The sequence below is a fragment of the Vanellus vanellus genome (assembly GCF_965231255.1).
Source record: "Vanellus vanellus genome assembly, chromosome: 5".
Lineage (NCBI taxonomy): Eukaryota > Metazoa > Chordata > Aves > Charadriiformes > Charadriidae > Vanellus > Vanellus vanellus.
In genome coordinates, this window is record NC_138910.1 from 16,261,720 (window position 1) to 16,283,496 (window position 21,777).

Here is a 21,777-nt window from a genome sequence, read left to right on the forward strand (position 1 = left end):
TAAATAGATCTTGGAAATAGTAACCTTTCCACCAGCAGGATTCTAAGGACTTTATAAAACTCAGACTGCTCTCAAATTGCTTAACTGAAGGACAAAATGCTCAAAATCTTCTATTTGTTCAAAGGACCTTGTCCACAAAGTCTTTCAAAGGTTCAATTTTCCTAGGGCTGCTGACAGAGCAGTATCTCCTTACTATAAGCTCCACATAGTAGGTAATGGAGTACCAGAGAGCAAGACACCACTTCTTAATCAGTTCTGATTAAAGGGTCAGTGAAATTCTGATTCCTTATGACCCTTTAGGCCAAAAATCGTAGCTGTAATCACAGCTAGAGGCCAGCCAAGGTCTCTCATCTGATATGCTTCATGACACAGGGTTTTAATCACAAAATTGCGGTGCAGCCTCCTTTAAAAAAAAAAACCAAAACAGAGTGTAAGAGACAGAGGAAGGAAAAAAGGCCTTATAACACTGCTAATTGACCTTAATCTAATGTGATGTGCAATACTCTCAGCATGCAACTGTGGCAGGGACACAGCAGAAGTGTAAAAAAAACCCTTCTTAAAACTAAATTAAATTTGAAATAGTAGATTAGATTATTGCCAATGTCCTCAAACAAACCTCTGCATGTTGAAATTTATCTTGAGATTTCCAAGTGCATTAGGGGCTTGCTACATGACAACTGCACTGTGCCTGGAATGCACCTCAGAAAAGCTACGTGGACTCAAGCTCACATCTTCATTACTAGTAGAAAAACTCTCCTGGTTGCAAAAGATGAGTATACTCTATCAGATTGGCAAAAAAGTCCTTCTGGTGGGTCTGATGTCTCCTCTTACTTACTGAACTGCACTATTATTTTTTTTCTTTTTCCTTTTGAACAACTACCTCTAATTCTATAAAAAGTCCAAACAAATTGCATTTTGACTTCATGTACTTTGAAAAAAGACTATGTCTGTTATACTGGAGACAGATCTGAAATAACAGAATGTTTGACACTTGGCTCTCATAGAATTATACTAATGCAATTTAATGGATATCACTTTGGAGGGGATAGTGAGGAATTTCGGATTCTGTTCTTGTCTCATGAAGTCATTTATGCCCCCGTCTCTCTGAATTCCCTCTCATCTTTTATCTTCTGTGCCTATTTCATTTGCAGTTTCTTCTGGTCAGGTTTTTGGGTTTGTGACATGTTCAAAGGATATTTCACCTGGTCAATCCCCATTTAAGTCTTTTAATCAACTGTGTAAAAAATCAAGCAGATTGGTAATAAATGATTAGCCTGTCTGTGAGTTTATGAATCTGATGAATATATACTGTGGGGTTTGTTCTCTAAGTAACGCTATGTTTTAATTGCTTTGATAGGAATGGATAAGTATTCTTTTCATACCCTTTGTAGTAAACATGAAGGAAACAACAAGGATTTACATGTGAAGAGGAAGGTTAGAAATGGAGAATTTATTCTGCTGATTACTGCCTACTGGGCAATGTATTTTTGCATATTTATTTTTCCAACAGAAAGTTTTCCCCTTAAAACATTGTCTATCAGCAAATGAATCAGTATTTCACCTAAAACATTGTTAATAGTACCGAGGCATGCATAATCAGGCCAGTATATTCTTTTCTAAACAAACTGATTTTCAGCACTATTAAGGCCAGGTCCAGTAGCTTTTATGTAATATTAAATATATATTTGTGTGTGTGTGAATATCTATTTATATGCTTTTCCTTTCTGATTGCTTTGATACCTCTGCCTGCTGCTGTTTTCCATTTTTCGTGATCAGATGTAGCTAACTAACCAAATATTTATGTATTTCAGTAATGCTCTTAAGGTTTAGTTCAAAGGTCTTCATTGTTGTTTAGCTTTGGACATTATAACTGAACTTAGTGACTTGGCAAAGCCTTTTTAATGCTCTTACAATAATCAATAACGCTTTTATTCTTACTACTATGTTGTTAGTCATAGCAAAATACTTAACTTTTATTTGTATAGATATAAAAAGGGATAAAAGTCACTGGGATGATTTTCAGAACTGCTGAGCAGCTAGGACTGTCACTGGAACCAGTCTAAGCTGCAGACACTGTGAAGTAAAAAAGGCATTTAAAAATTATTTAGGAGAGGAACTCTCCTTGTATAAGAAAGTTGGGTCAGCCTGCGCTGGTGGCCCTGAAAGACAAATAAAATAGGATTCAGAGAGGCCCAACTGAACTAAATTACAAAACCACCATGGATTACAGCAAGGAAAGGATTCCTCTTCCTTGGGATTTTGGTTCAGGAAAATAATAAAACCTTCAGTCACAGATGTTTACCTGAAAGATATATGAGGAAGCATATTTAGCTGCCGTTTGTTGGAGCTACAAAGGATTAGACCTAGATCCAAACAGAGATAACAGAAAGATGCTCTTGTGACTTTAGTGAAAGTTGGTCTGAGCCCATCATCACCAAATGTTAATCACTTTAAAAGACTATATTGGTCCTGTCATCTGCACTTTAATCATTTACACTCTTTTTAAAGCTCGGAGAAGATTATCTAAAAAGTCATTATATTAATTTCCTTGAGTCTCCTCTTGGCCTCACTCATCTGTGTTATCTTGCTTTGTATGTTTTCTTCCATATATATATTAAGACACGGACCTTCCAAAAACTTACAAGACTGCACATATAAAATGGTTTTATATGAGGGAGGGCTATGAAGATCCATCTGGAGAAGAATAGCGGGATAGCTCTCCCTATCTCAGTGTGTGAAGCAGCATGGCAGAAACTTCAAGGGTTTGTTATTTTTGTTTTCCGGGAAGTTAATAGTGCACAACTGAGATCGATTTGATGAAGTAATCAAAAGAAGGAATTGACATCTCAGTAATAAGCAAAGTATGATATGTTAGGGATAGGCTGCAGAAAAGCTTTATAATATTCTTGATACTTCACATTCTCCCTTGCACTTTACCTACATATTTCTTTCAGTGATAGGTAAGAGAAGGACAGATCTTGGTTTAGCAACACTGTTCATACTCTGTTTGTGGATCTACCGTGGGTACGAGGTAACTGTTAAAGTTATTTTCTGCTAACAATGTACATTAACAGAGCCAATAAGCCCTTCCTAGAAGAGGAATATTTTTTTGAAGAAAGTACATGTTCCTCTCCTTCATTGACTTCAACTGGTTAGTTCATAAGATTCATCTTACACCTCCTTTTCCACTAATTTACAGATGGATTTTTCCAAACAAAATCTATGCTACCTCTTCCTGCAGGCTTGCAGTAGACCTAGACTTTTCTTCTTTTTTTTTTTTTTTTCTCTCCCTGATGGAGTGACAATTCCTACCCCCAAACCAATTATCTTTCAATTAGCAAGTAAAATTAATTTTCACACTTCATGTGCTAACACGAGAATGACAGAAATGCTTAACATTTGTTAAATCTGTCAGTGGAAAAGAAAAAGACAAACACGATACTAGATTTTCAGAAGAGCTTAGTGTCCCAAAGCTCTGTTTTCAGTGAAATGGTAACTTGACAGCGATGCTCTGTAGCCTATTGCATTTGGAAAATGATGGAGTTCATACAGAAAGCACTTGCTGGTTTGCTTTTGAAAGACATCTCGTCAAAGATGCAGGAAGGACCTCTTGTCTGGCACCTGATTCTTTGCATGTCTGCTTTCTCACAGTAAGGGAAAAAAAGGTCTAAATTACAGTTTACGCCCAGGACACGATCAATAGAGACTGAAAAAACCCCAACATTTTGCACTTCCACAGGGACTGGAATTTAAAGACTTTCCAGTAGAACTTGAAGCCGTGTTTTTGGTGGCCTTTTATATGGATTTACCCACATAGATTCCTTGGTACCAGTTAATAAATCTGAGGTCATGCCTCAGTGTTTTCCTTGCTAGCTGCACTAAGAAATATTACCCTTTACTTCCCTTCCCTTATTTCCTTAAAATAAGAAGGAACTTAGTATCTTTGAGGCCAAATGTATCAATACAAATCGGTTAACAGCTTTCAAAACATTTTATGGCAGTAAATGTAAACTAGGAAAGATGGAAGACTGAATCTGACAGCAACTGAATGCTGTATTTTTAGGAAACAAAGATCAAATTTATGCCTTGCTTCTGATGCAGCATTGACAACTTCATGATATTTCAAATCATAAACATTAATATTATGCTTTGTTGAAAAGAACTTTTATAAGTAGGAAAAAATAAAACAGCTATTCTTTCCATCATTTTTTTGAGATTTATCTGGAGCCAAGAAAGCCATTGGATATTTGGCATAAACTTGTCAGAAACTGCTGAAAAACTTGAAACGAACACTGGGAAATGGAGCACGGTAACACAGTTAGAGGCAGCATAATATAGAGGTGTCAAGAATCCAAGCCAGCAAGTACAAAAGGTGCAGCTCAACACTACCCTGACTCACTGGCTCGCATCTGAATGCAGTACAGCCGTGCTAGCCCAAGGCTGTCTCCAGTCTGCGGCTAGGATTTATTAATTTACAAGCAGCTCCATGCTCCTCAGCAAGACACGGCGCGTACTCCCTGCATTCAGCTTTCTCCTCCCTCACGGCCATCTGGTTGTGAGGCCAGCAAGAAAAGAGTAAGAGCAGTTTTGCTAACAGAACCTTATCGGGGAAAAAGAAAAGCCAGAAAAAGAATAGGAGGAGAGAATCCCCATTTCAGAAGCAAAGCATTTAGTCACACCTAAAAATCCCAGCAAAGTGCTTACGTGAATGCTCACTTGCGGATTCCTAAGTGAACCAAGTAGAAAAAAGTATCTCCTTTCACATTGCAGAACTATTCCTAGAAGCATTTTGGCTGACATTTAATATAACAGAAATCGGGGTTCCAATCGCCTCTGGCATCTTCAGCTCCCACTGTTTATACACAAAATTACAAGATTTCTAGGGTCAGAGCAACTTTTCAGAAATTCTTTTTAATTTCTCTGTGAGGTGAAAACTCAACTCTGCTATTACTGAAGACTTCATCCTAGTAGGAAATCATGTCACGCTTACATTGTGTAGCAGAAAATGAATATTCCAGTTTTACTCTGATGTTAATTGCCGCCTTCTCCCTAACTAGGTGGCAAGTGACCTTTACATATTGTTACTGCTAAGTGGAAAGAGAGAATAATAATGTTATTTTAATTGATCTGTGAATTATTGAACAGGGTTACAAATACCGACCCCTTTCTGACTGGAAGAATTGATTACATACTCCGTTTACTATTTAGTATTTTGTATTTTTTTGGTCTCGTGCTCTTGTTTGCACACAGCCATTCAAAAGACACCTAGAAACGGGAATGTAACATTACCATTTAGATTAATTAATGTGAAATGTGAATGTGTGAAAACGTTCCCAAGTGCAAAACCCCAGATTTTACGGTGGGGAACCGTGGGAAAAGCACCTAATAACGGACTACTCTATGTCCCTGAAAAATCAGTGGATCATAACACTGCAGGCTTGGAAAGCACCTCAAGTGCTTCTTCTGTCCCTTCTGGTAAACTGCAGCGAGATTATCCTTACTCAAGTAATTTCTGCCGTGTTTGTCTATGCAATTCTTAAGGACTTCTAACGATAAACAGCACTCCATGGCTTCTCTCTGTAAGCTCTTCTAGTGCTTCACAATCCTTGCTGCCGCATTTTTTTCCAGACTGCAATTTCAGCCTCCTTTCCTGCAATTTAATTCCTAACTTCTAAGAATACAGTAGAGTCCTCGATAGCTATTCAAAGAGAAAGTAAGTTTTTTTCAATCACCTTTGCATCCACCTTGTAGTGCTTCCATCATTCCTTATCTTGCTTTTGAGAAAGTGATGTGAGAAAATATCAGGTTTCCTACGGCCAAAATAAATGACAACGTGTTTTTTCTGGTACCAGCTACTCGGGAAGTCTTACCTGCTGAGTAGCTGACTTGGAACTGGGCCTTGCAATTCTTCTTCCCTATTGCCAGCATGGTGAACCCTATGTATTCTCTGTTGTTACTCTCAGTCAAATTATCTTCTCTCCTGACATCCTCGATGAGTTATCATCACTTGATTAGAATGAAACCTACACAGTCTTCCTCTAATAGTTTTATCTACCTTCTATATAAAAATTATCTGAGTGTTGATGTACTCCATTCCCAGCACATGTCTATGTGTTCAAAAAACCTGGCCAACAACAAATCCTGGACTCTGCTGGTTTTCAGCGGTTAACTAAGATGTCTTTTACCTGATCTCCTGGTTTTGACGGCTCAAAGTAAATGTCCACCTTAATAGTGCTCACGGGGTTTCTCTGGTTCCTTATTACCCGGAGGTTCTCATCAGGTCTACCTTGCACTAGAAAGCTGACTGTACAGTAAGTATATTCATATGCTTGCTTGACACACGCGGGTGCACACCTTCCCTCATTCTTCTTCTTCCTGAATAAGCTCTTCCCACTTCTTTAACGATGCCAATGACTTCAATTATCCTAGTAAGTTTCAGATTTTTAAGTCAATTAATCAAATCAAACCATCCTTTTGGTTATATATAAGGAATTCCAGGTCCTTTGTTAATTTATGGACAGTTTCGACATCCAGCTCACTAGTCTCTTCATCCCTTCCTAATAAATAGGAAGGGATTCCTATTCCAATAGTTTTGTTTATATAATTACAGACAAAGCATATTCCCTCTCTTTTCCTCTGTACTTCCGCCCGTTTAAATACTAGAATTTTTCAGAGGAGAAATTAGCTTTTGCTATGGCTGCCCAACACGAAGCATGACAGCATCCTGACTTCACTTAGGGCTATAGCAAAGTTTCTTCATATGAAAGCGTCTGTTGCTCACTCCCAACACTGAAAGTTCCCTGTGGCAAAGCAACAGCAACAGGACCTTACTCAGCTCGTTTACACAGTGTAGTCTGCTTACCCTTTCGTCTCTTCCTACTCATAATCTCACTGCAGTTCAGTGTGAAAGTTTAGGTAATTAAATGCTGTTAAATAACTATGTGTGTGCGCGCTGTCATTTCCTTGGTTGTCTGTAACCAAATTTTAGTGTTCAGTGGAAGCAGCACATCTGTTTTGCAAGACAATTAAGTTATTAGATACAGATTAATTCAATAAGCCCGACAGATGATCTGAGGATTTTGAAGTATAATCAATAAACCTGGAATGCGAGAAATGGAAATTGGATTTGGAAGATTAACAAAGCCTGCCATTGAAAGATTGATTTTTGCATAAGTGGTTGGCTTAATCAGAATTCCCAAGGGGGCCATGCAATAGCTAATTAATAATATCGGTTAGAAAGAAATATGAAGAAAAAAAGAGAAATATTAAGGACCAAAGTTCTCAGCTTCCCTTTCAAGTGCACCAAAAAAATTGTTGTCTTATTTCACAGGTTTCAGTGAAACAAAAGCAGCTGTTTCATTACATCTATGCTGCAGGATACTGTGAATTCTTCAAGTTTCTTTTAGCCAGAGTTCAAAGTAAGAGCTGAAAACACAGATTTGAAGGAAAACAAAACAGTGCTACTCTACTAAAGGCTTAGCATCACGAAGTAAAACAAGATTCTGAAGATTTCTGTGGGAGGAAGCATGGGAAATCACCGTTTCCCCAGCATGTCTTCATATCTTGTAATTTTATGGCCCTTTTACAGGGCTTCTTTCCAGTAGCAGTAGAGGATCAGACCATAGATGATTTATGATTAAGGTCTCCAGCCCAAAGCTGATTATCATCCAAACTGTAGCCCTTTTAGAACTATTTACGGTGTTACTTCAGAAAGCATAATGAGCCTCTAACGAAACATCGTTAACAGTAACATGCTTCCATTGCCATTGTCAAAGCATAAGCTGCTTCTGTAATAAGTGCAAGCATGATCCAGAAAGCTCCTGGCTGCTGGAATGTGACCGTCTATGCTATGAAAGGGTGAGAATATGCCTGTGTGTTTGGGTTGCTGTAACTAACACATGCTGCAAACAATTTCTCGGCACAGTCTGGCAGCTCAGGTTTTTGGTGTCCTTGACAGGCAGTTTGTAAAAGACCACAGGTTTGGAGACCAACATGCTCTGGAACTAGAGGCCTTCAATGCCCAAATGAAACAGTTTATTTAGCAGTAGAGATGCAGCTGAGAGAGAACCAAATAACTCAAGTTTGTAGAGTAGAATTGTTTCATGATCTGATTGACACCATGGAGAAATTGCTCTAGATGACGAGCAGATGAGCAGATTCTCAGGTTGTTTCTTTCTCTGTTTTGAAAAAGAATTTTTTTTTTCCTTTTCCTCAGGGTATTCCCATTCACAACAGCTATTTAAGGAAAGGAACCATTCAACAACCAAACACTCCACCTTTGGCCAGAAAAAAAGTATGGGTCATATTGTTCTTTTTGTGCTAGACTGACGAATATGAAGGACCCTTCTCCTAGGAAAATAAATACTTTAGCAAATTAACGATCAAGCAAGACTTTGGGAAAAGACAGAAACGAAAAGACTAATTGCAAATGTAATAGTTCATGCAGATAAACTGGCTTAAAAGAATCTTCCTTTTTTTTTTTTTTATTCTAAGGCAAAAAGAAGGGGAATTTTATCCACCAACTCTATAAATAAGTTCTCTGGGAATTTCTTTTAAAAGCAATCAAATTCCCTTTATTTAGCTGCCTTCAGTGTCAACAAATGCTGAATTATGCATGGAGGCTATGATATTGTGATATTCACTTTTAGTGACCTTATTAAAAACTGAGAGAAATCAATATGGATCGCAGTACTGAAAAATGCTGGAGAGCTTTGTGATCTGAGAAAGCAGCAAAAGCCATGTTAAAAAAGTCAGTTTCAGGTTTGATTTTGAAGATTAAGTGAGCTCATTCTTCAGAAACTTGGGTTTTTTTTTAAAAAAAACTCTTGTTCAGCATTAAAAATTTAGTAAAAGTACCTTTGAAAAAGCCATTTCTACTTTGGTTCCCTATTATCACTGCAGTCTCATTAACTTTGCCATTGAACTTAATCAAGTTCCATGTTTGCCTCTGGTTTGTCCCAACAGCGAGGGCCAGGAATGAAAATTCAAAATACTGTGGGAAGCATATCCTTATTAGAGGCAGAGCCCCTCTGGGGACTCACCCTTATCCTGTGTCACAACAGTTAAGTGAAAATACATTCTGAAGAGTTTTGTCCCATGAGCTAGTTTTGTCCCCTTTCAAATCCATTTTTACCTTTGTCCTCCAGACATGCTGTGCCAAGGAGTTCCACGATTGAATTAGCCTCTTCGGCAGAAAGGCAATCCTTGTTTGCTTACCCTCCTTACCTTATGATTGCATTGGTTCTTAGTTATCGTGTTGTAGGCAAGTGAATACTCATAATGGAAAAGGTCTACACAGAACATTTCATTAATTTCTGCCATGTGGTTCTTTTCTACTTATTCTACTCAATGTTTGGTCTATCTACATATGTAAGTCATTCCATCTTTTTGGTCTGCCTTTCTGCCCTTCTCTGTACTTTTCCTCATGCTGTTAAATCCTTTGAAATGAGGTGGCCAGAACCACGGTCAGTATTCAAGATGTATCATAGACTTAGACAATGGGACGATGTTCTGTGTTTTGTTATCCAATCCATTGCTAATAACTTGCGATATTTAATTGGACAATTCGTTAGCCTTTGAGATCTGAGATGAGGTTTCCAGTGAATTATACACAACAAATCCACTATATCTAAAAAAAGCTTTGTCCATATTATAACAACATTCAAATTCTTATAGATTAGAGCTAAAATTTCACAACCACCTACTCAGAATTGCTAATATATCTCCATAGAGCTTAATATCCTTATCCATGGAATAATTTTTAAAACTCGAGCACTGAAATAAAGGAAATCTTAGCGGATCCAGAGAAGAGAGAATTGAACTGGAGATAGAACTGGCAAGAAGGGAAAACCATAATACTATGCACCAGGTCAGTAGTAAATTAGAGGGGAAATTGGCTGAGTTAGTAAAGAGAATGGGACCGGAGATGTTAGGGTAAATAGTTAATTAAAATGCAAAACATGAGTCTGAGTCAAAGAAATGAGGAGTATCTTGAGATGGTCACGTGTCCCGGTTTGAGAGACACAGGATTAGTTTCTCTTTCAGTAATTTTACTTTTCAGCAAGGTGTCTTTTAATGCTTAAGAAAACTGCATTTTTAGGAGGCTCCAGTGTCTTAATTTGTGAAAATATTTACTTTATAGCCTGCTATGGTATGCAGGTTTCAGTCTCACCATTTTTGAGCTCGCCAGGTGCCTGGATGAGGAGGAGCTGGACCTGGGCACTTGACCCAAGCTGGCCAACAGGATTATTTCATACCACAAACATCACACTCGATATAAACTAGAAAGTTTGCTGAGTATTTTTTTCTCTTCCATGATGGCTGCGATCCTGAGAACTTCTTGCCCCGGTGCCGGAGCCCTGATCCCTTCTCTTCTTCCCAAAGCCATAGCGCTCTCAGTGTCCCACATCTACTGTCCACTGCTGGGAGTGTACAGCTTCCTACTGGTATAATTGGCTGAGTATAACCCTTGTATACTTTATATTGGTATCAGGATCAATATTGGTTCTTTAGTATTATTAATGTTAATTCTTTAGCATTACTCTATTAAATCTGTTCATATTTCAACTCTCAGGTTACCTTGCTTTTCTCAATTCCCCTTCCTGTGTGGGGAGGGGTGAACAGGTGACAGAATAATTGTCTACACAACAATAAGTTGTTGTGGCTTCTTTAAACCATTCCATCATGATACTTACTTACTTGAAATCTTTGTGATTTATTTAAATAAATTTCTAGTTTCCAAAGTATAGCTGTCATTGATGCACATAGAATCATACAATAGTTTCTGTTGGAAGGGACCTTTAAAGGTCATCTAGTCCAACCTCCCCTGCAATGAGCAGGGACATCTTCAACTAGATCAGGTTGCTCAGAGCCCCATCCAACCTGACCTTGAATGTTTCCAGAGATGGGGCATCCACCACCTCTCTTGGCAACTTGTTCCAGGGTTTCACCACCATAATTGTAAAAAACTTCCTCTTTATATCTAGCCTAAATCTTCCCTCTTCTAGTTTAAAACCATTACCCTTTGTCCTATCGCAACAGGCCCTGCTAAAAAGATTGTCCCGTCTTTCCTGTAGGCTCCCTTTAAGTACTGAAGGGCTGCAATAAGGTCTCCCTTCTCTTCTCCAGGCTGAACAACCCCAACTCTCCCAGCCTGTATCATAGGAGAGGTGCTCCAGCCCTCTATTTCTTTAGAGTGTTCTAAAACAGGTGTTGCTATCATACTCTTTTATAACATGTCATGAAAAATTCTGGCATCAGATCATTAGAGAAATTACAGTGGTGTCAGGTGCCACAATGGGTTAAATGAATAGACAAAAAAGATACTGTTTTGCACAGTAACAGCAGTTTCAGCATTATACCAGTCATCATATTGGCCTTGTGTGCTTTAGTCCCTGTCTAAATCAATACAGTACCTTGTGCTGGAAGTTTCCTTTGGGCTGCCTTTGTTTTACCAATTTATCATGTATTTTCCCAACATGAAATAGTGAACCATGAGACTAAATAAGCTCTTTTGTCTTGACTAAGAAATACTGCGTTCAGATCAAGCCTTTGACAGATGAGAAGAGTCTCAGTCAATGAGCATTTAAAGAACTTACCTGAAAGTTTTATTGAAAATTTTACTTCTAACTACAATAAAAACATGAGCTAAAGCCCAGATAAACCAACGGATTTTGTGAAATTTAGTAGCCTTTGGATAAGGCCTCAAACATTAACCATAATTTAATTAAAAGTAGATCCCTTTGCTTATTTATTTTTTCTCCCATCTCATTTTCTAGCATGGTCTTTAGGGGAAAAAAAAAAAAAGGAATAGTTAAGCGTTTAGGAAGTATACACCTATCCAACTTAGATTTATCAATCACAATTATTTTTTTTTTCCCCAGAAAAAAGCCAATAATTACACACGGACTCAGAGATCTCATTTCTTCACTCACTTTTTACCAGAGCAACTGCTTTGACTTTGGCAAATCGTAACGGTTCTAAGAGGATATTGCATCTGAAAAAACATCTCTTCTAGGATTAGCATTTGTCTGGCTTTTTTCCTGCCCCTTGAACACCATATCTATGCATCACAGAAGCAGCTGACCAGAGCATCATGATGCTTTGATTGCACTCTTGGAGGTGTATGAAAGGAAGGATCCTCCTGTGGGTACATCAGCTGTTGGAAGCACTACAGAGAAAAATTCCGATTCCAGTGTTCAACAGTTATGTGTCTGTCCTCAGGCAAAACTATAGCTCTGTGCCTCAACTTCCCCAATTGCATTGGCCTCTACCTCAAGGCTACTGTGAAGATGCATTCATTAATGTTGATTGGCACGTATTATACAAACAAAAAGCTTTGTCAGAACAGTTGTGATAATTCTTCTGGTAACGGTGATATATAGTGAGATATAAGTATATATTCCATAGGTGGCTCAGTTGACTACTAGGGGAATGATGCAAAAATCCCAATTAATTTATTTCAATTTATTTAATCCTGATTAATTTATTTCAATGAAGTTTTTTTGTGGAAGTGTTCAGAACTTGGTACCACCATTATTAATCAGGACTGCTAAGTGTACCAATTCTTCATGTGCTGCAATTGATACCAAAAGCTTCATGCAAGCCAATAAAATAAACTCTTTTCCTGGTTGTCTTGGGGTGTTTTCTTTGTTTGTTTTTGCCAAAATACAGTTTTTAATAGCCAGACTAAGACATAACTGAAAGAAGTGACTTTCATGTGGACTTTTTAATTTGGGAGGAAGACACCAAAACAACAATTTATCCTGTGAAGGACCTAGTCTTCACTCAGCTAGTAAAGGAAAAGAAAATAACGAAGAGGGTCTGTCACAGAGCTGTCAAGGTCTGACTGTAACAGGTTGAAAAGACAGATGAAGTAATTGGGTAACTGGTGTTTCTAACTGCAATTATTGCTCTAACAAGGGTTTGCCTCATGAGCAACCACTGGGTGCTCAGGTCCTCTAATGTATATTTACAGTATATGGTAAGAGAGATATGTTTCTGTTATCACCAGATCTCTTTGAAGGTGTAGGCAAGTTAATTTGTCGGTCAAAATAGAAAATAATGGAGAAGATTGTTTTCTCCATGCATATCATGAAAGCATTGATCCACAAAATGTTTTAATGAACAAGAATAGCACTTACCTTGACATTTGCGAGCATATTAAAGGCTGCATGAATAAATAGCGGGAAATAAACATAACTTTAAGCACTACAACTGAACTGAAGCATGACATTTTAATTTCCTTAAGCCTTGAATCTTCCAGTCATTTGCATTGATGACACATCAGAGCCTCTAGGACTCTGTTCTTGGGTTTGACTTTTCATTGTTATTTCGTTTCTGTGAACTACGCTCTATGGTGGTTTTTAGAAGTAAGTCATTTGCAAAATTGATCCCATCTGAGATTTTTCCTTCTCTTGCCAAACAGCAGCGTGTTATAACACTGCTGCAGAGAGCGCCGATTCCTGCAGCAAGCAGGTTGGGAAAGCATACTGAAGAAGTATGAAAGCCTCAGGATTGGGTGCATTCAAAAATCACTAGATGGATGTGTTCATATAACATATTGTATTTCTACATCTTTTTTCAGGTGTACATGCCAGATCAGAGCACAGCCCTATGGAGTCTAGGAACAGAGAAAAGCCTGCTTCCTTACTTGCAGGAAATGTTTGATCCTCTGGTCAACATGACCCTTTTAGGTACTAAACTTGGCCCTGTGCTTTTCTTCAGCATCTTTTTCTATTATGCCTTATTTTGGATCCTTTGTCCATTCATGGTAGAAAACATAGTTGTACCTTAGAATGGTTGCATTTTATGGGTTCTTTTGGGCTGATGAAAGAAGAGTGAGGCAATACACAGGTTCCATATATTTATTATCTTCTTAACATAGCACAGAGCTATCAGCCTTTGGTAATAAGTAATAGCAATTAACAGTCTGGCTAGTCATTAAGCAGGCATGTACTGCATCAAAAGTTATATACTGCTTCGGGTAATTGAGGAAGACGTATACTAAGAGAGTCTATCTCCAAATCACTGATCAAATGCCTTCATTGCAAATCCTGGGGAAATTACATAGATGCTAACATATGGCATAATCTTCAATGTCTAATAAAGAAATTTAATGGGATCTTATTTTCTTAGCTACTGAGAGAGCTGATCAGAATACTTGTAGTCTGTGATGTTTATGGAAAATATGTCCCAATTTCCAATATGATCCTGATAGCTAGCAATTAATTTCTTATTTTGAAGGCCTTTTTTTCCAGACAGCTTTTATGAACATATTTCAAGTTCAGGATCATTCCGCCTCCTCCGAGGCACACATAGGCTCCAAAATGAAATTGGTTTCTTTGAGGTACCCCCCATTCTACTGGGACCCTGGTTGACTTCTCTGCTCATGAAGCCCTAACACTAATTCTAGAAATGTGATGTAGGTCCTGTGTATTCCCTTTGTATTACCCAGGGGTTTACACAGGGTGCAAAAATGATACTCAGCAGGCTTGATGAGGTTACATGCAACATGGTCTCAGAAACTGGCTTGAATGTCGGTGTAACTTCACGTTTCTGGCCACCATGCCTCTCCCTTTTGCTGTTGAACACCTTTTTTTTTTTTTTTTGCTCAGCTACCATCTTTCTTTGGAAAGACAGCTGTGTTTCATGCTCTCTTAGTTATAAAATACTTCAAGACAAACATCACTTTAAACCACAAAGAATTCTTGTCATTAAAATACAGGAGTCCTCAGTGCACTTACAGATTGTGACCTTTCTTCAGTGCTGATTCAGGTGTGCAAATAATGTCATTCTTTGTTTCAAATGTTGCTTTCAAGGCTACATCCAAAGTGCTCTGTCTGCTATTCCTATTCTTAAGGCGCTTTTTTGCTTCTCAGGAGATCAGAACCCCTCAACTGTATTTCCTTTCAGTGATGGAAACCAGACAAAATCTGTTCCTTTGCAAACAAGACCAACTGACTCTTCCTATACTTTGTAACACTGAAGCTTTATTCCACAAAGAACACATATTAAATCTATTCAGTTTAACATTCCATTCGATGTTAAAGATGTCAAACAAATTTCTCCCCACCCCCAATAACTTTTTAATGGCCACAGAAGTTGCTTAAAGTCATCCTAAATAGCTTTTCAGAAGCTTAGATCTCTGCTTATGAACGCCACTGCAAAAAGACCAGGTTCAAAATTACAAATCTGATCATCTCTCCTTCCTTCTACCATAGCATCCTCCAACCCATATTTGTACTGATCTATCATCAAATTCTAGAGACAACATTAAAGCAAACTGATCAACAATTCCTCTGAAAATCCATTGAAATTCAGATCCACCTCTGGTGAATATTACCAGGTGTAAAACAATGCTTGATAGAACTCATTTCAGCACCTCAAGGTATTTTCAATACCAACACTCACATTTAGCTGCAGTTTCAGAATGAAGAAAGGAAAAGCATCGAACTATGTTTGTTTCATTAAAAGTTGTAAAAGATTGATCCTTTGACTGTTGATAGTAAAGCCACGTGACTGGAGATTACTAAATAATCCCTCACTGGAAGGGCTACAAAGTTCCCTCTTTTCTTCTTCACCCTCTGTCCCATTTCATCTTTTTTCCCAAAAGTTATTTTTGCCCTTATAGTCAATCAGCTACAGACCCTACTAAAAATAAATAAATAAATAAATAAATAATAATCTTCACCCACGTGAATCTCTGTCAGTATGCTTTGTGCAGCACCACAGTCACGGATTTGCTGTAAAAGCCCCAGCAAAATGCTTGGCTTTCTGCTAAAACTGCTTGAATGTTCGGCTTAGGAGCTGCAAATTGTAGCTGTACACATAAGTATTCTCTTTCCAGCTAGAGAAAGAGTCTCTTCTCATTCTTTTTGCCTAGTATATTTTGGTGGGTTTGTTTTTTGGTTGTTTGTTTGGGTTTTTTGTTTGTTTGTTTTGGTTTTTTTTTTCCCCTTCTTCTCCTTTTAAATGAAACATTTTGCAGAGACTCAGGCTGAAATGTGGACTTTCTTTAGCGCTAGCAATCTTCTAGTAGGTATTGAAATTTTCTCAAGTTAAGGACAAGGTTAAGAACATAAGCAATTAGGAAACTAACTAGCAACACACACACAAATCAAGATGCCCCAATGAACAGCCTCTCTCTACACCACTTTAATTGTTTTCCCTTTGTTGTGCTGAATTTGATTAATTGTTTTTTCTTTGTTGGTTTTAAATCATCTCCAGGAGTGCACGACTCCTTTAAGATCCACAAGTGACCCAAGACAGCTGCATCAATTAGCCATTCTCAGCCATGTTCCCCATAAAGCAACTGGCTTTGACACATAAGTGGGCTAGGGTTGCTCGCAGATATGAAACCTGGAACTTCAACGGTTTTATTGGGCAGCCAGAACAAAATCACGATCAGTCAGGATAGTCCCAATTCTATGGAGACTTTCAGTAACCATCACTAACGTTGTTCTTCACAATATTGTCTGAGCACTATTATTTGAAATCTTTGTCAATATACTCCCTGCCATGTGTTCTTTCAGTATTGTGTTTGAACTAACCATGCCAGGACTCCTCTCCTCCCTGCTCTGCTTGCCTGTACAGTGCCCAGCACAGTAGAGTCCCAACAGTTTGGGAGATGTGAATGCTGCTTATTACTTGAAGACAAGAAATAACAGTCTAGAGAAAAGCCTGGAGCTAGCTGGCACGCTCCAGCTGGAAAACACCATCTCAGCACACTGGAAGGGAGCAAGTCGAGTTACAAAGAGTAGGTTTTGGGGCTAGCAAAGAAACAGTAGATGAGCCTGTCTATCATTGAAAGGAAGAAAGAGCAGAAACAAAAGAGAGGAGTTCGAAAAAGTGATCAAACCAAGCTATCTCTCTCCGATACAGGTCCCGCTCACATGTGACAACCCAGGTTGAATACATTCAAACTTAAATACTAATCATTCCCAGAACTCCCCCTGAACAGACATGCATTTGTTAATCAGAGCATAGTTCCTTAGTTGCAACAGATTCAGTTTATTATTCTTACCTTCAACCACATTTGCTTGTTCCTCAGAGCCCTTTCAATTGTGTCAGGCTATTAGCATAGCTAGTGCTCAAAATGAATTTTCAAAAGGGTAAAATACTAAAAAAGAACAATAGAACAAGTCAGAAAGCCAGTACTTATACAGAGAAAGTATAGCAACTGCCTGGTAAGCAGTCTCAGCTGTTAACAGTACATTTCAGACCTGCTTCCATGAAAAATGCCAGAGCGTGAGGTTAACACAAAGATGTTGATCTATTTTCTTCAGAACTTTGTTCCCCGCTAGTGAACAATCCCTGTCTTAACATCTCTTTTAAAGAATGACCGAAGCCCATCCCTGTCCTAAGTCTTTAATGGCTGTAACATTTATTTAGATATTTAAAGCCTGTGTATCTAAGAAAAACAATGTACCCCACACATAGATCGGAAGATAAAATCTTATCCTCATGGTCTGTAAATTAATTCTTTAGAGGGCATTTCTTGAGGTTGGAGCCTCTGATATTTAAGCCTCTGATATTATTCCTTTAAGGATGACTGCTTCATAAGGGATTCTTTCTTTTAAAGAGTATTGGGGGGTCATTTGTAGACAGGCTTGTGTTTCAAAGAAGAATGTCTTCATTCTTCGTCGACTCAGTTAATATATGAAGTCATTGCCTGTAATGCCAATGTGCTCTACCCTTGCGGGGCCCACAGAGGTTTTCCAGCGTTCACTGCAGGCCAATTTCTGCCCTTTCTATTGTGCTTGAGCAGAATGAAAGGGAATGGGACCTCATAAGCAGACCACTCCTAGAGACAACGTGCTGCTTATTTTCTTCTACTGGGTCTCTGGGAAGCAATCTTCACCTGGTAATTAATAGAGGATTACTCTTGCCTTCCTAGGGACACAGCAAACCAAATCTGGACTCCATCCATCCCACACCCAGTCCAGGGATGTTTGCTTTCACCTTGAAACTGCACTGAAGACACTGAACAATTAACAATTCACACTTATAGAATCATAGAACAGCCCAGGTTGGACAGCACTTCAAAAAATCATCTGGTCCAACATTTCACGGGAAAGGGAGCCTATGTTAGAGCACATAGGGAAAGCTTGCTCCTGGAATCTGTGTGCAAAAATACATACATATACAGAAAACGTAAGAACTGCTATTTATCATCTTAAGTCACTCTCACACTGTGGGACAGCCCGTGGGTTTCTCTTCACCCTCCGCTAGATCAGACTCCTTTGAAGGTTTCGAGCATTTGTCTGTAGTACACTAAACACATCATTTAAAATGAAAACTAGTAACATGGGTTTTCAATGCAAGGAAAGAAGTTCAATGTTATTTGGAATTATAGTTTTGGGAGTGCTAGTGGACACAAGATACTGGATAAAATAAGATAAATGACCATACAGCACCTTGCACAGCATGATCTCTCTGTGTTTTTCCAAGGTCTCTCCATCTTCCAGTTTAGAAATAACAGCAGCACGTGTATATGATGCAGGATAATCCCTCACCTCAAGCAGTCTCTGCACTGTCTTGTCACTGGTTTTGCTCTATTAATATCCTTTTTCTATTGCTACTATTATGTGTCCAATTCCACAATGCTTATTTCGTGTACTTTTCCTTTAGAAGAGACCTAAGGACAGCAGCTTTTCTTTCAGAAAAGCCTTTTTTTTTTTTTTTTTTTGGTAAATATTGTTTCCAGTTTAGGTCTGAAAGCTCAGAGTGCACCTGCAGTATAAACAATGAAATATGCATTAACTGTTGACCAAGTCATAAATACCATGGTATCTCAGACTCTCAACCCAGTCATATTCTGGATGGAAATGCTTCAGTAAGTGCTGAGGGTACAGTCCTCCATCTCACTTGGTGACACCCCCCCATTACACCTCGTACGGCCACATCCCGCTTAAGCAATTTAGATGATTCAGAACTGCAGGGACAAAAGAAGTGTTAAAAAAAAAAAACAACCCAACAAAAAACACCCAGCGGAACAAATGTAAAGGATTTATTTATATACATTGCAGTTTTTTGGCCTAGTAAGTATGATCTTGTCTCTCCCTAGTGGCTGCAGCCACCCTTATCTCAAGTGTTGGTTGCTTTTGCACAAGCACTACACGTCTCATGTCAAGTATCCAAACTCTGCTGATCCATAAAGCACCTGCTTACCTGAGCAAGGACAACCTGTAATGTCATCAGGAACAGTAAGCATGTAAAGAGCACACAAGTAAAGCATCCTACACTCAGCAAACTGGCCATAAATACATCCATAGGGGAAAGCAGAGAAAAATTTGCAACCCTCACAGCACTGAAATTCTGGGAAAGCCTCCTAGTAGTGAAGGAAAGGCACCCCTCATCATCCTTCTATTTTTAAAATTGAGTTTGGTCAGTTTATGAACAGCACTGTATGTAATAAGAGATTGGATTTGATTACCCAGGAAAAAATTTCTAGTCGTGTATTCCCCTGAGATTAAGGACGTCTGCTTTGTTAGTTTAACTGGAATGTGTAATCCTTCATGAGATTTCAAAATCCCATGCTTCTAGTTTACTTCCCAGGCCTTTCCAAATCCTTCAGCACTTTTATTCTACCTGCAGCAAGAATTTTAAATCCTTCCTTTTTTTCCTGTTTCTGAGCAAACTTTTATGGTTCCCTTTAAAGCTAAGGCACAGAAACTATCAGCTTGGTCCCCTAAAAGGGTGAAATATCACCCTAGTTATTTTATTTGTATATTCCATGGTTAGGGAGCAAACTTGAAGACTTGAGTTGACCAGTACTGGTTCAGTTACCTGTATCTGGGTCTTCAGAGAGGTTGACATTGTCACACTAAGCAGTGCAGACTTTTCATTTCTGCTATTAGGTTTCCTAAACTCTGTTACACACCACCCCACAGAAGGATTCTAGTTATGGGAGAACATTTGCCCCCTCTAAGAGTGAAAAATGGGGAGGACAGCAGGATGATAGGAGTCTGCTACACAAAACCCTGTGCTTGAGTGCAGAGGGGTACCTACACTAAACCTTGCCAGAGAGCAGGGAGGCAGGACTTTGTCCAGTATAAGTTGTGCTTCTCCATCCCTATAGCATCTAGGTCCCACAGGGCCTCCTTCAGCAGCAATACGGACCCAGCACAATTGTTCCATCTGGCAAACCAAGTGCGTTATTCTTTTTCCCCCCAACCTTTCTAATCTCTTTCTTGATCATTACGTCCATCTACTCTACCCTATCTCATTTTTAAGTAAGTAGTACACAAAGTGAGCTGCATGTGTGGCCACTAGGAGGAATAAGCCAGTTCATAACAAGGAAATGTGCACAGCCTTTTCCAGTAATATGTTAATCAGAGTATACATAATTTATGTTTATGCACAATACATCATCAGCTATTTGGATTAATTATTACAAATTTTTTCTATAGGGTCACAGAATACACATAACAGCTAAAACGCAACACTATGAGCAGGCACATTTCAGCCTCTGTTCCATCAGTCCCATGGAAAGTACACTGCACTTTATTATTACATGACATGATATACTCAGTCTTACTGTTAAATGGACCAAAAGACACAGGAACTATGGTACTCTCCAGATAGATGGGCAGTCAGGCAGACACGCCATGAATAAAGAGATAATTGTGCTGAACTGCTTATTGATTAGCAACTTTTCAACCTTCCAAGCAAAACACAGAGGAAAAAAAAAAAAAAAAAAAAAGAAACAAAAAGCCTCCAAAAACCAAACAAAGCACCAGATACTTAGTTTGCAAAAACCGGCAGGTCAAGCCTATGAAATCAGGTGACAAGGCCAAGTTAATATGATAAGCCTTGACCAATGTGGCTATAGGAAGCTACCAATAACCCAAGATAGTGGCTTATGTTCCTTCACAGATGAGACATATGCACTTCATCCGACCTATCACATTCACCCACAGATACCCACAGCCAAGATGGGAAGGACTCGGCTGTAACTAACTTCCACCTTTCCTGCTAAATGTGAGTTCTGTGCACTAGCTCTTACTTGGGCCTGGGGTTTCCCCATGTTTAAAAAAAGATATTTATTAAAAAAAAAAAAAAAAAATCCTTAAAGGCAGGGGTTCATGAAACTTCATGCTGCATATTTCCCCGGGTTATTACTCGCCTTACCCAAAGACTGGGGTATTTCATACAGTCACTGAGGGTTCAAGGCAGAGCCGTGTCACTCTCTGCAGCCAATATAATAATGAGCTTTGCTACAGTAGTAGTTCACATTTCATTATGACTTTCTTTCAAAAGAGGGAAATCTTCTTAAAGAATTTGGGACTTTTTCTTACAGGATATCTGACCTGTCATCTTATGAGCACCTTCTGGAGTCCCATCCTGTTTTGTGCCAGTGTGTAGAGGACTAGCAGTCCCACAGTATTCATGTAATTTTCTTACAGGACCTTCGGGGGGGGGAAGTAAAACAAACAAACAAACAAACAATTCCAATCTCCTATGATGAATTTGAACCCTAAGTACAAGTGAGAGTCCAAGATAAGAGGCAATAAGCTCATATTGTAACATGGAGGAATCAAGCTGGTCAGAAATAGAAACTTCCTGAATTAAAGTAGCAAAGCACTGGAATCAATTCCCTGGGAAAGGTTTGGCAGCTCTGTCACTGGATGTTTTTATGAAGGCAGACATAGGTAGAGTTGATCCTGCACTGGGACAAGGGAATAGAAATCCCTGTAGTCCTATTCGCTGGGATTTGGCGGGAAAGGGCTGGAAGACAATACTGATCAAAATGATCAGCGGTCTCCTGTGAGAGAA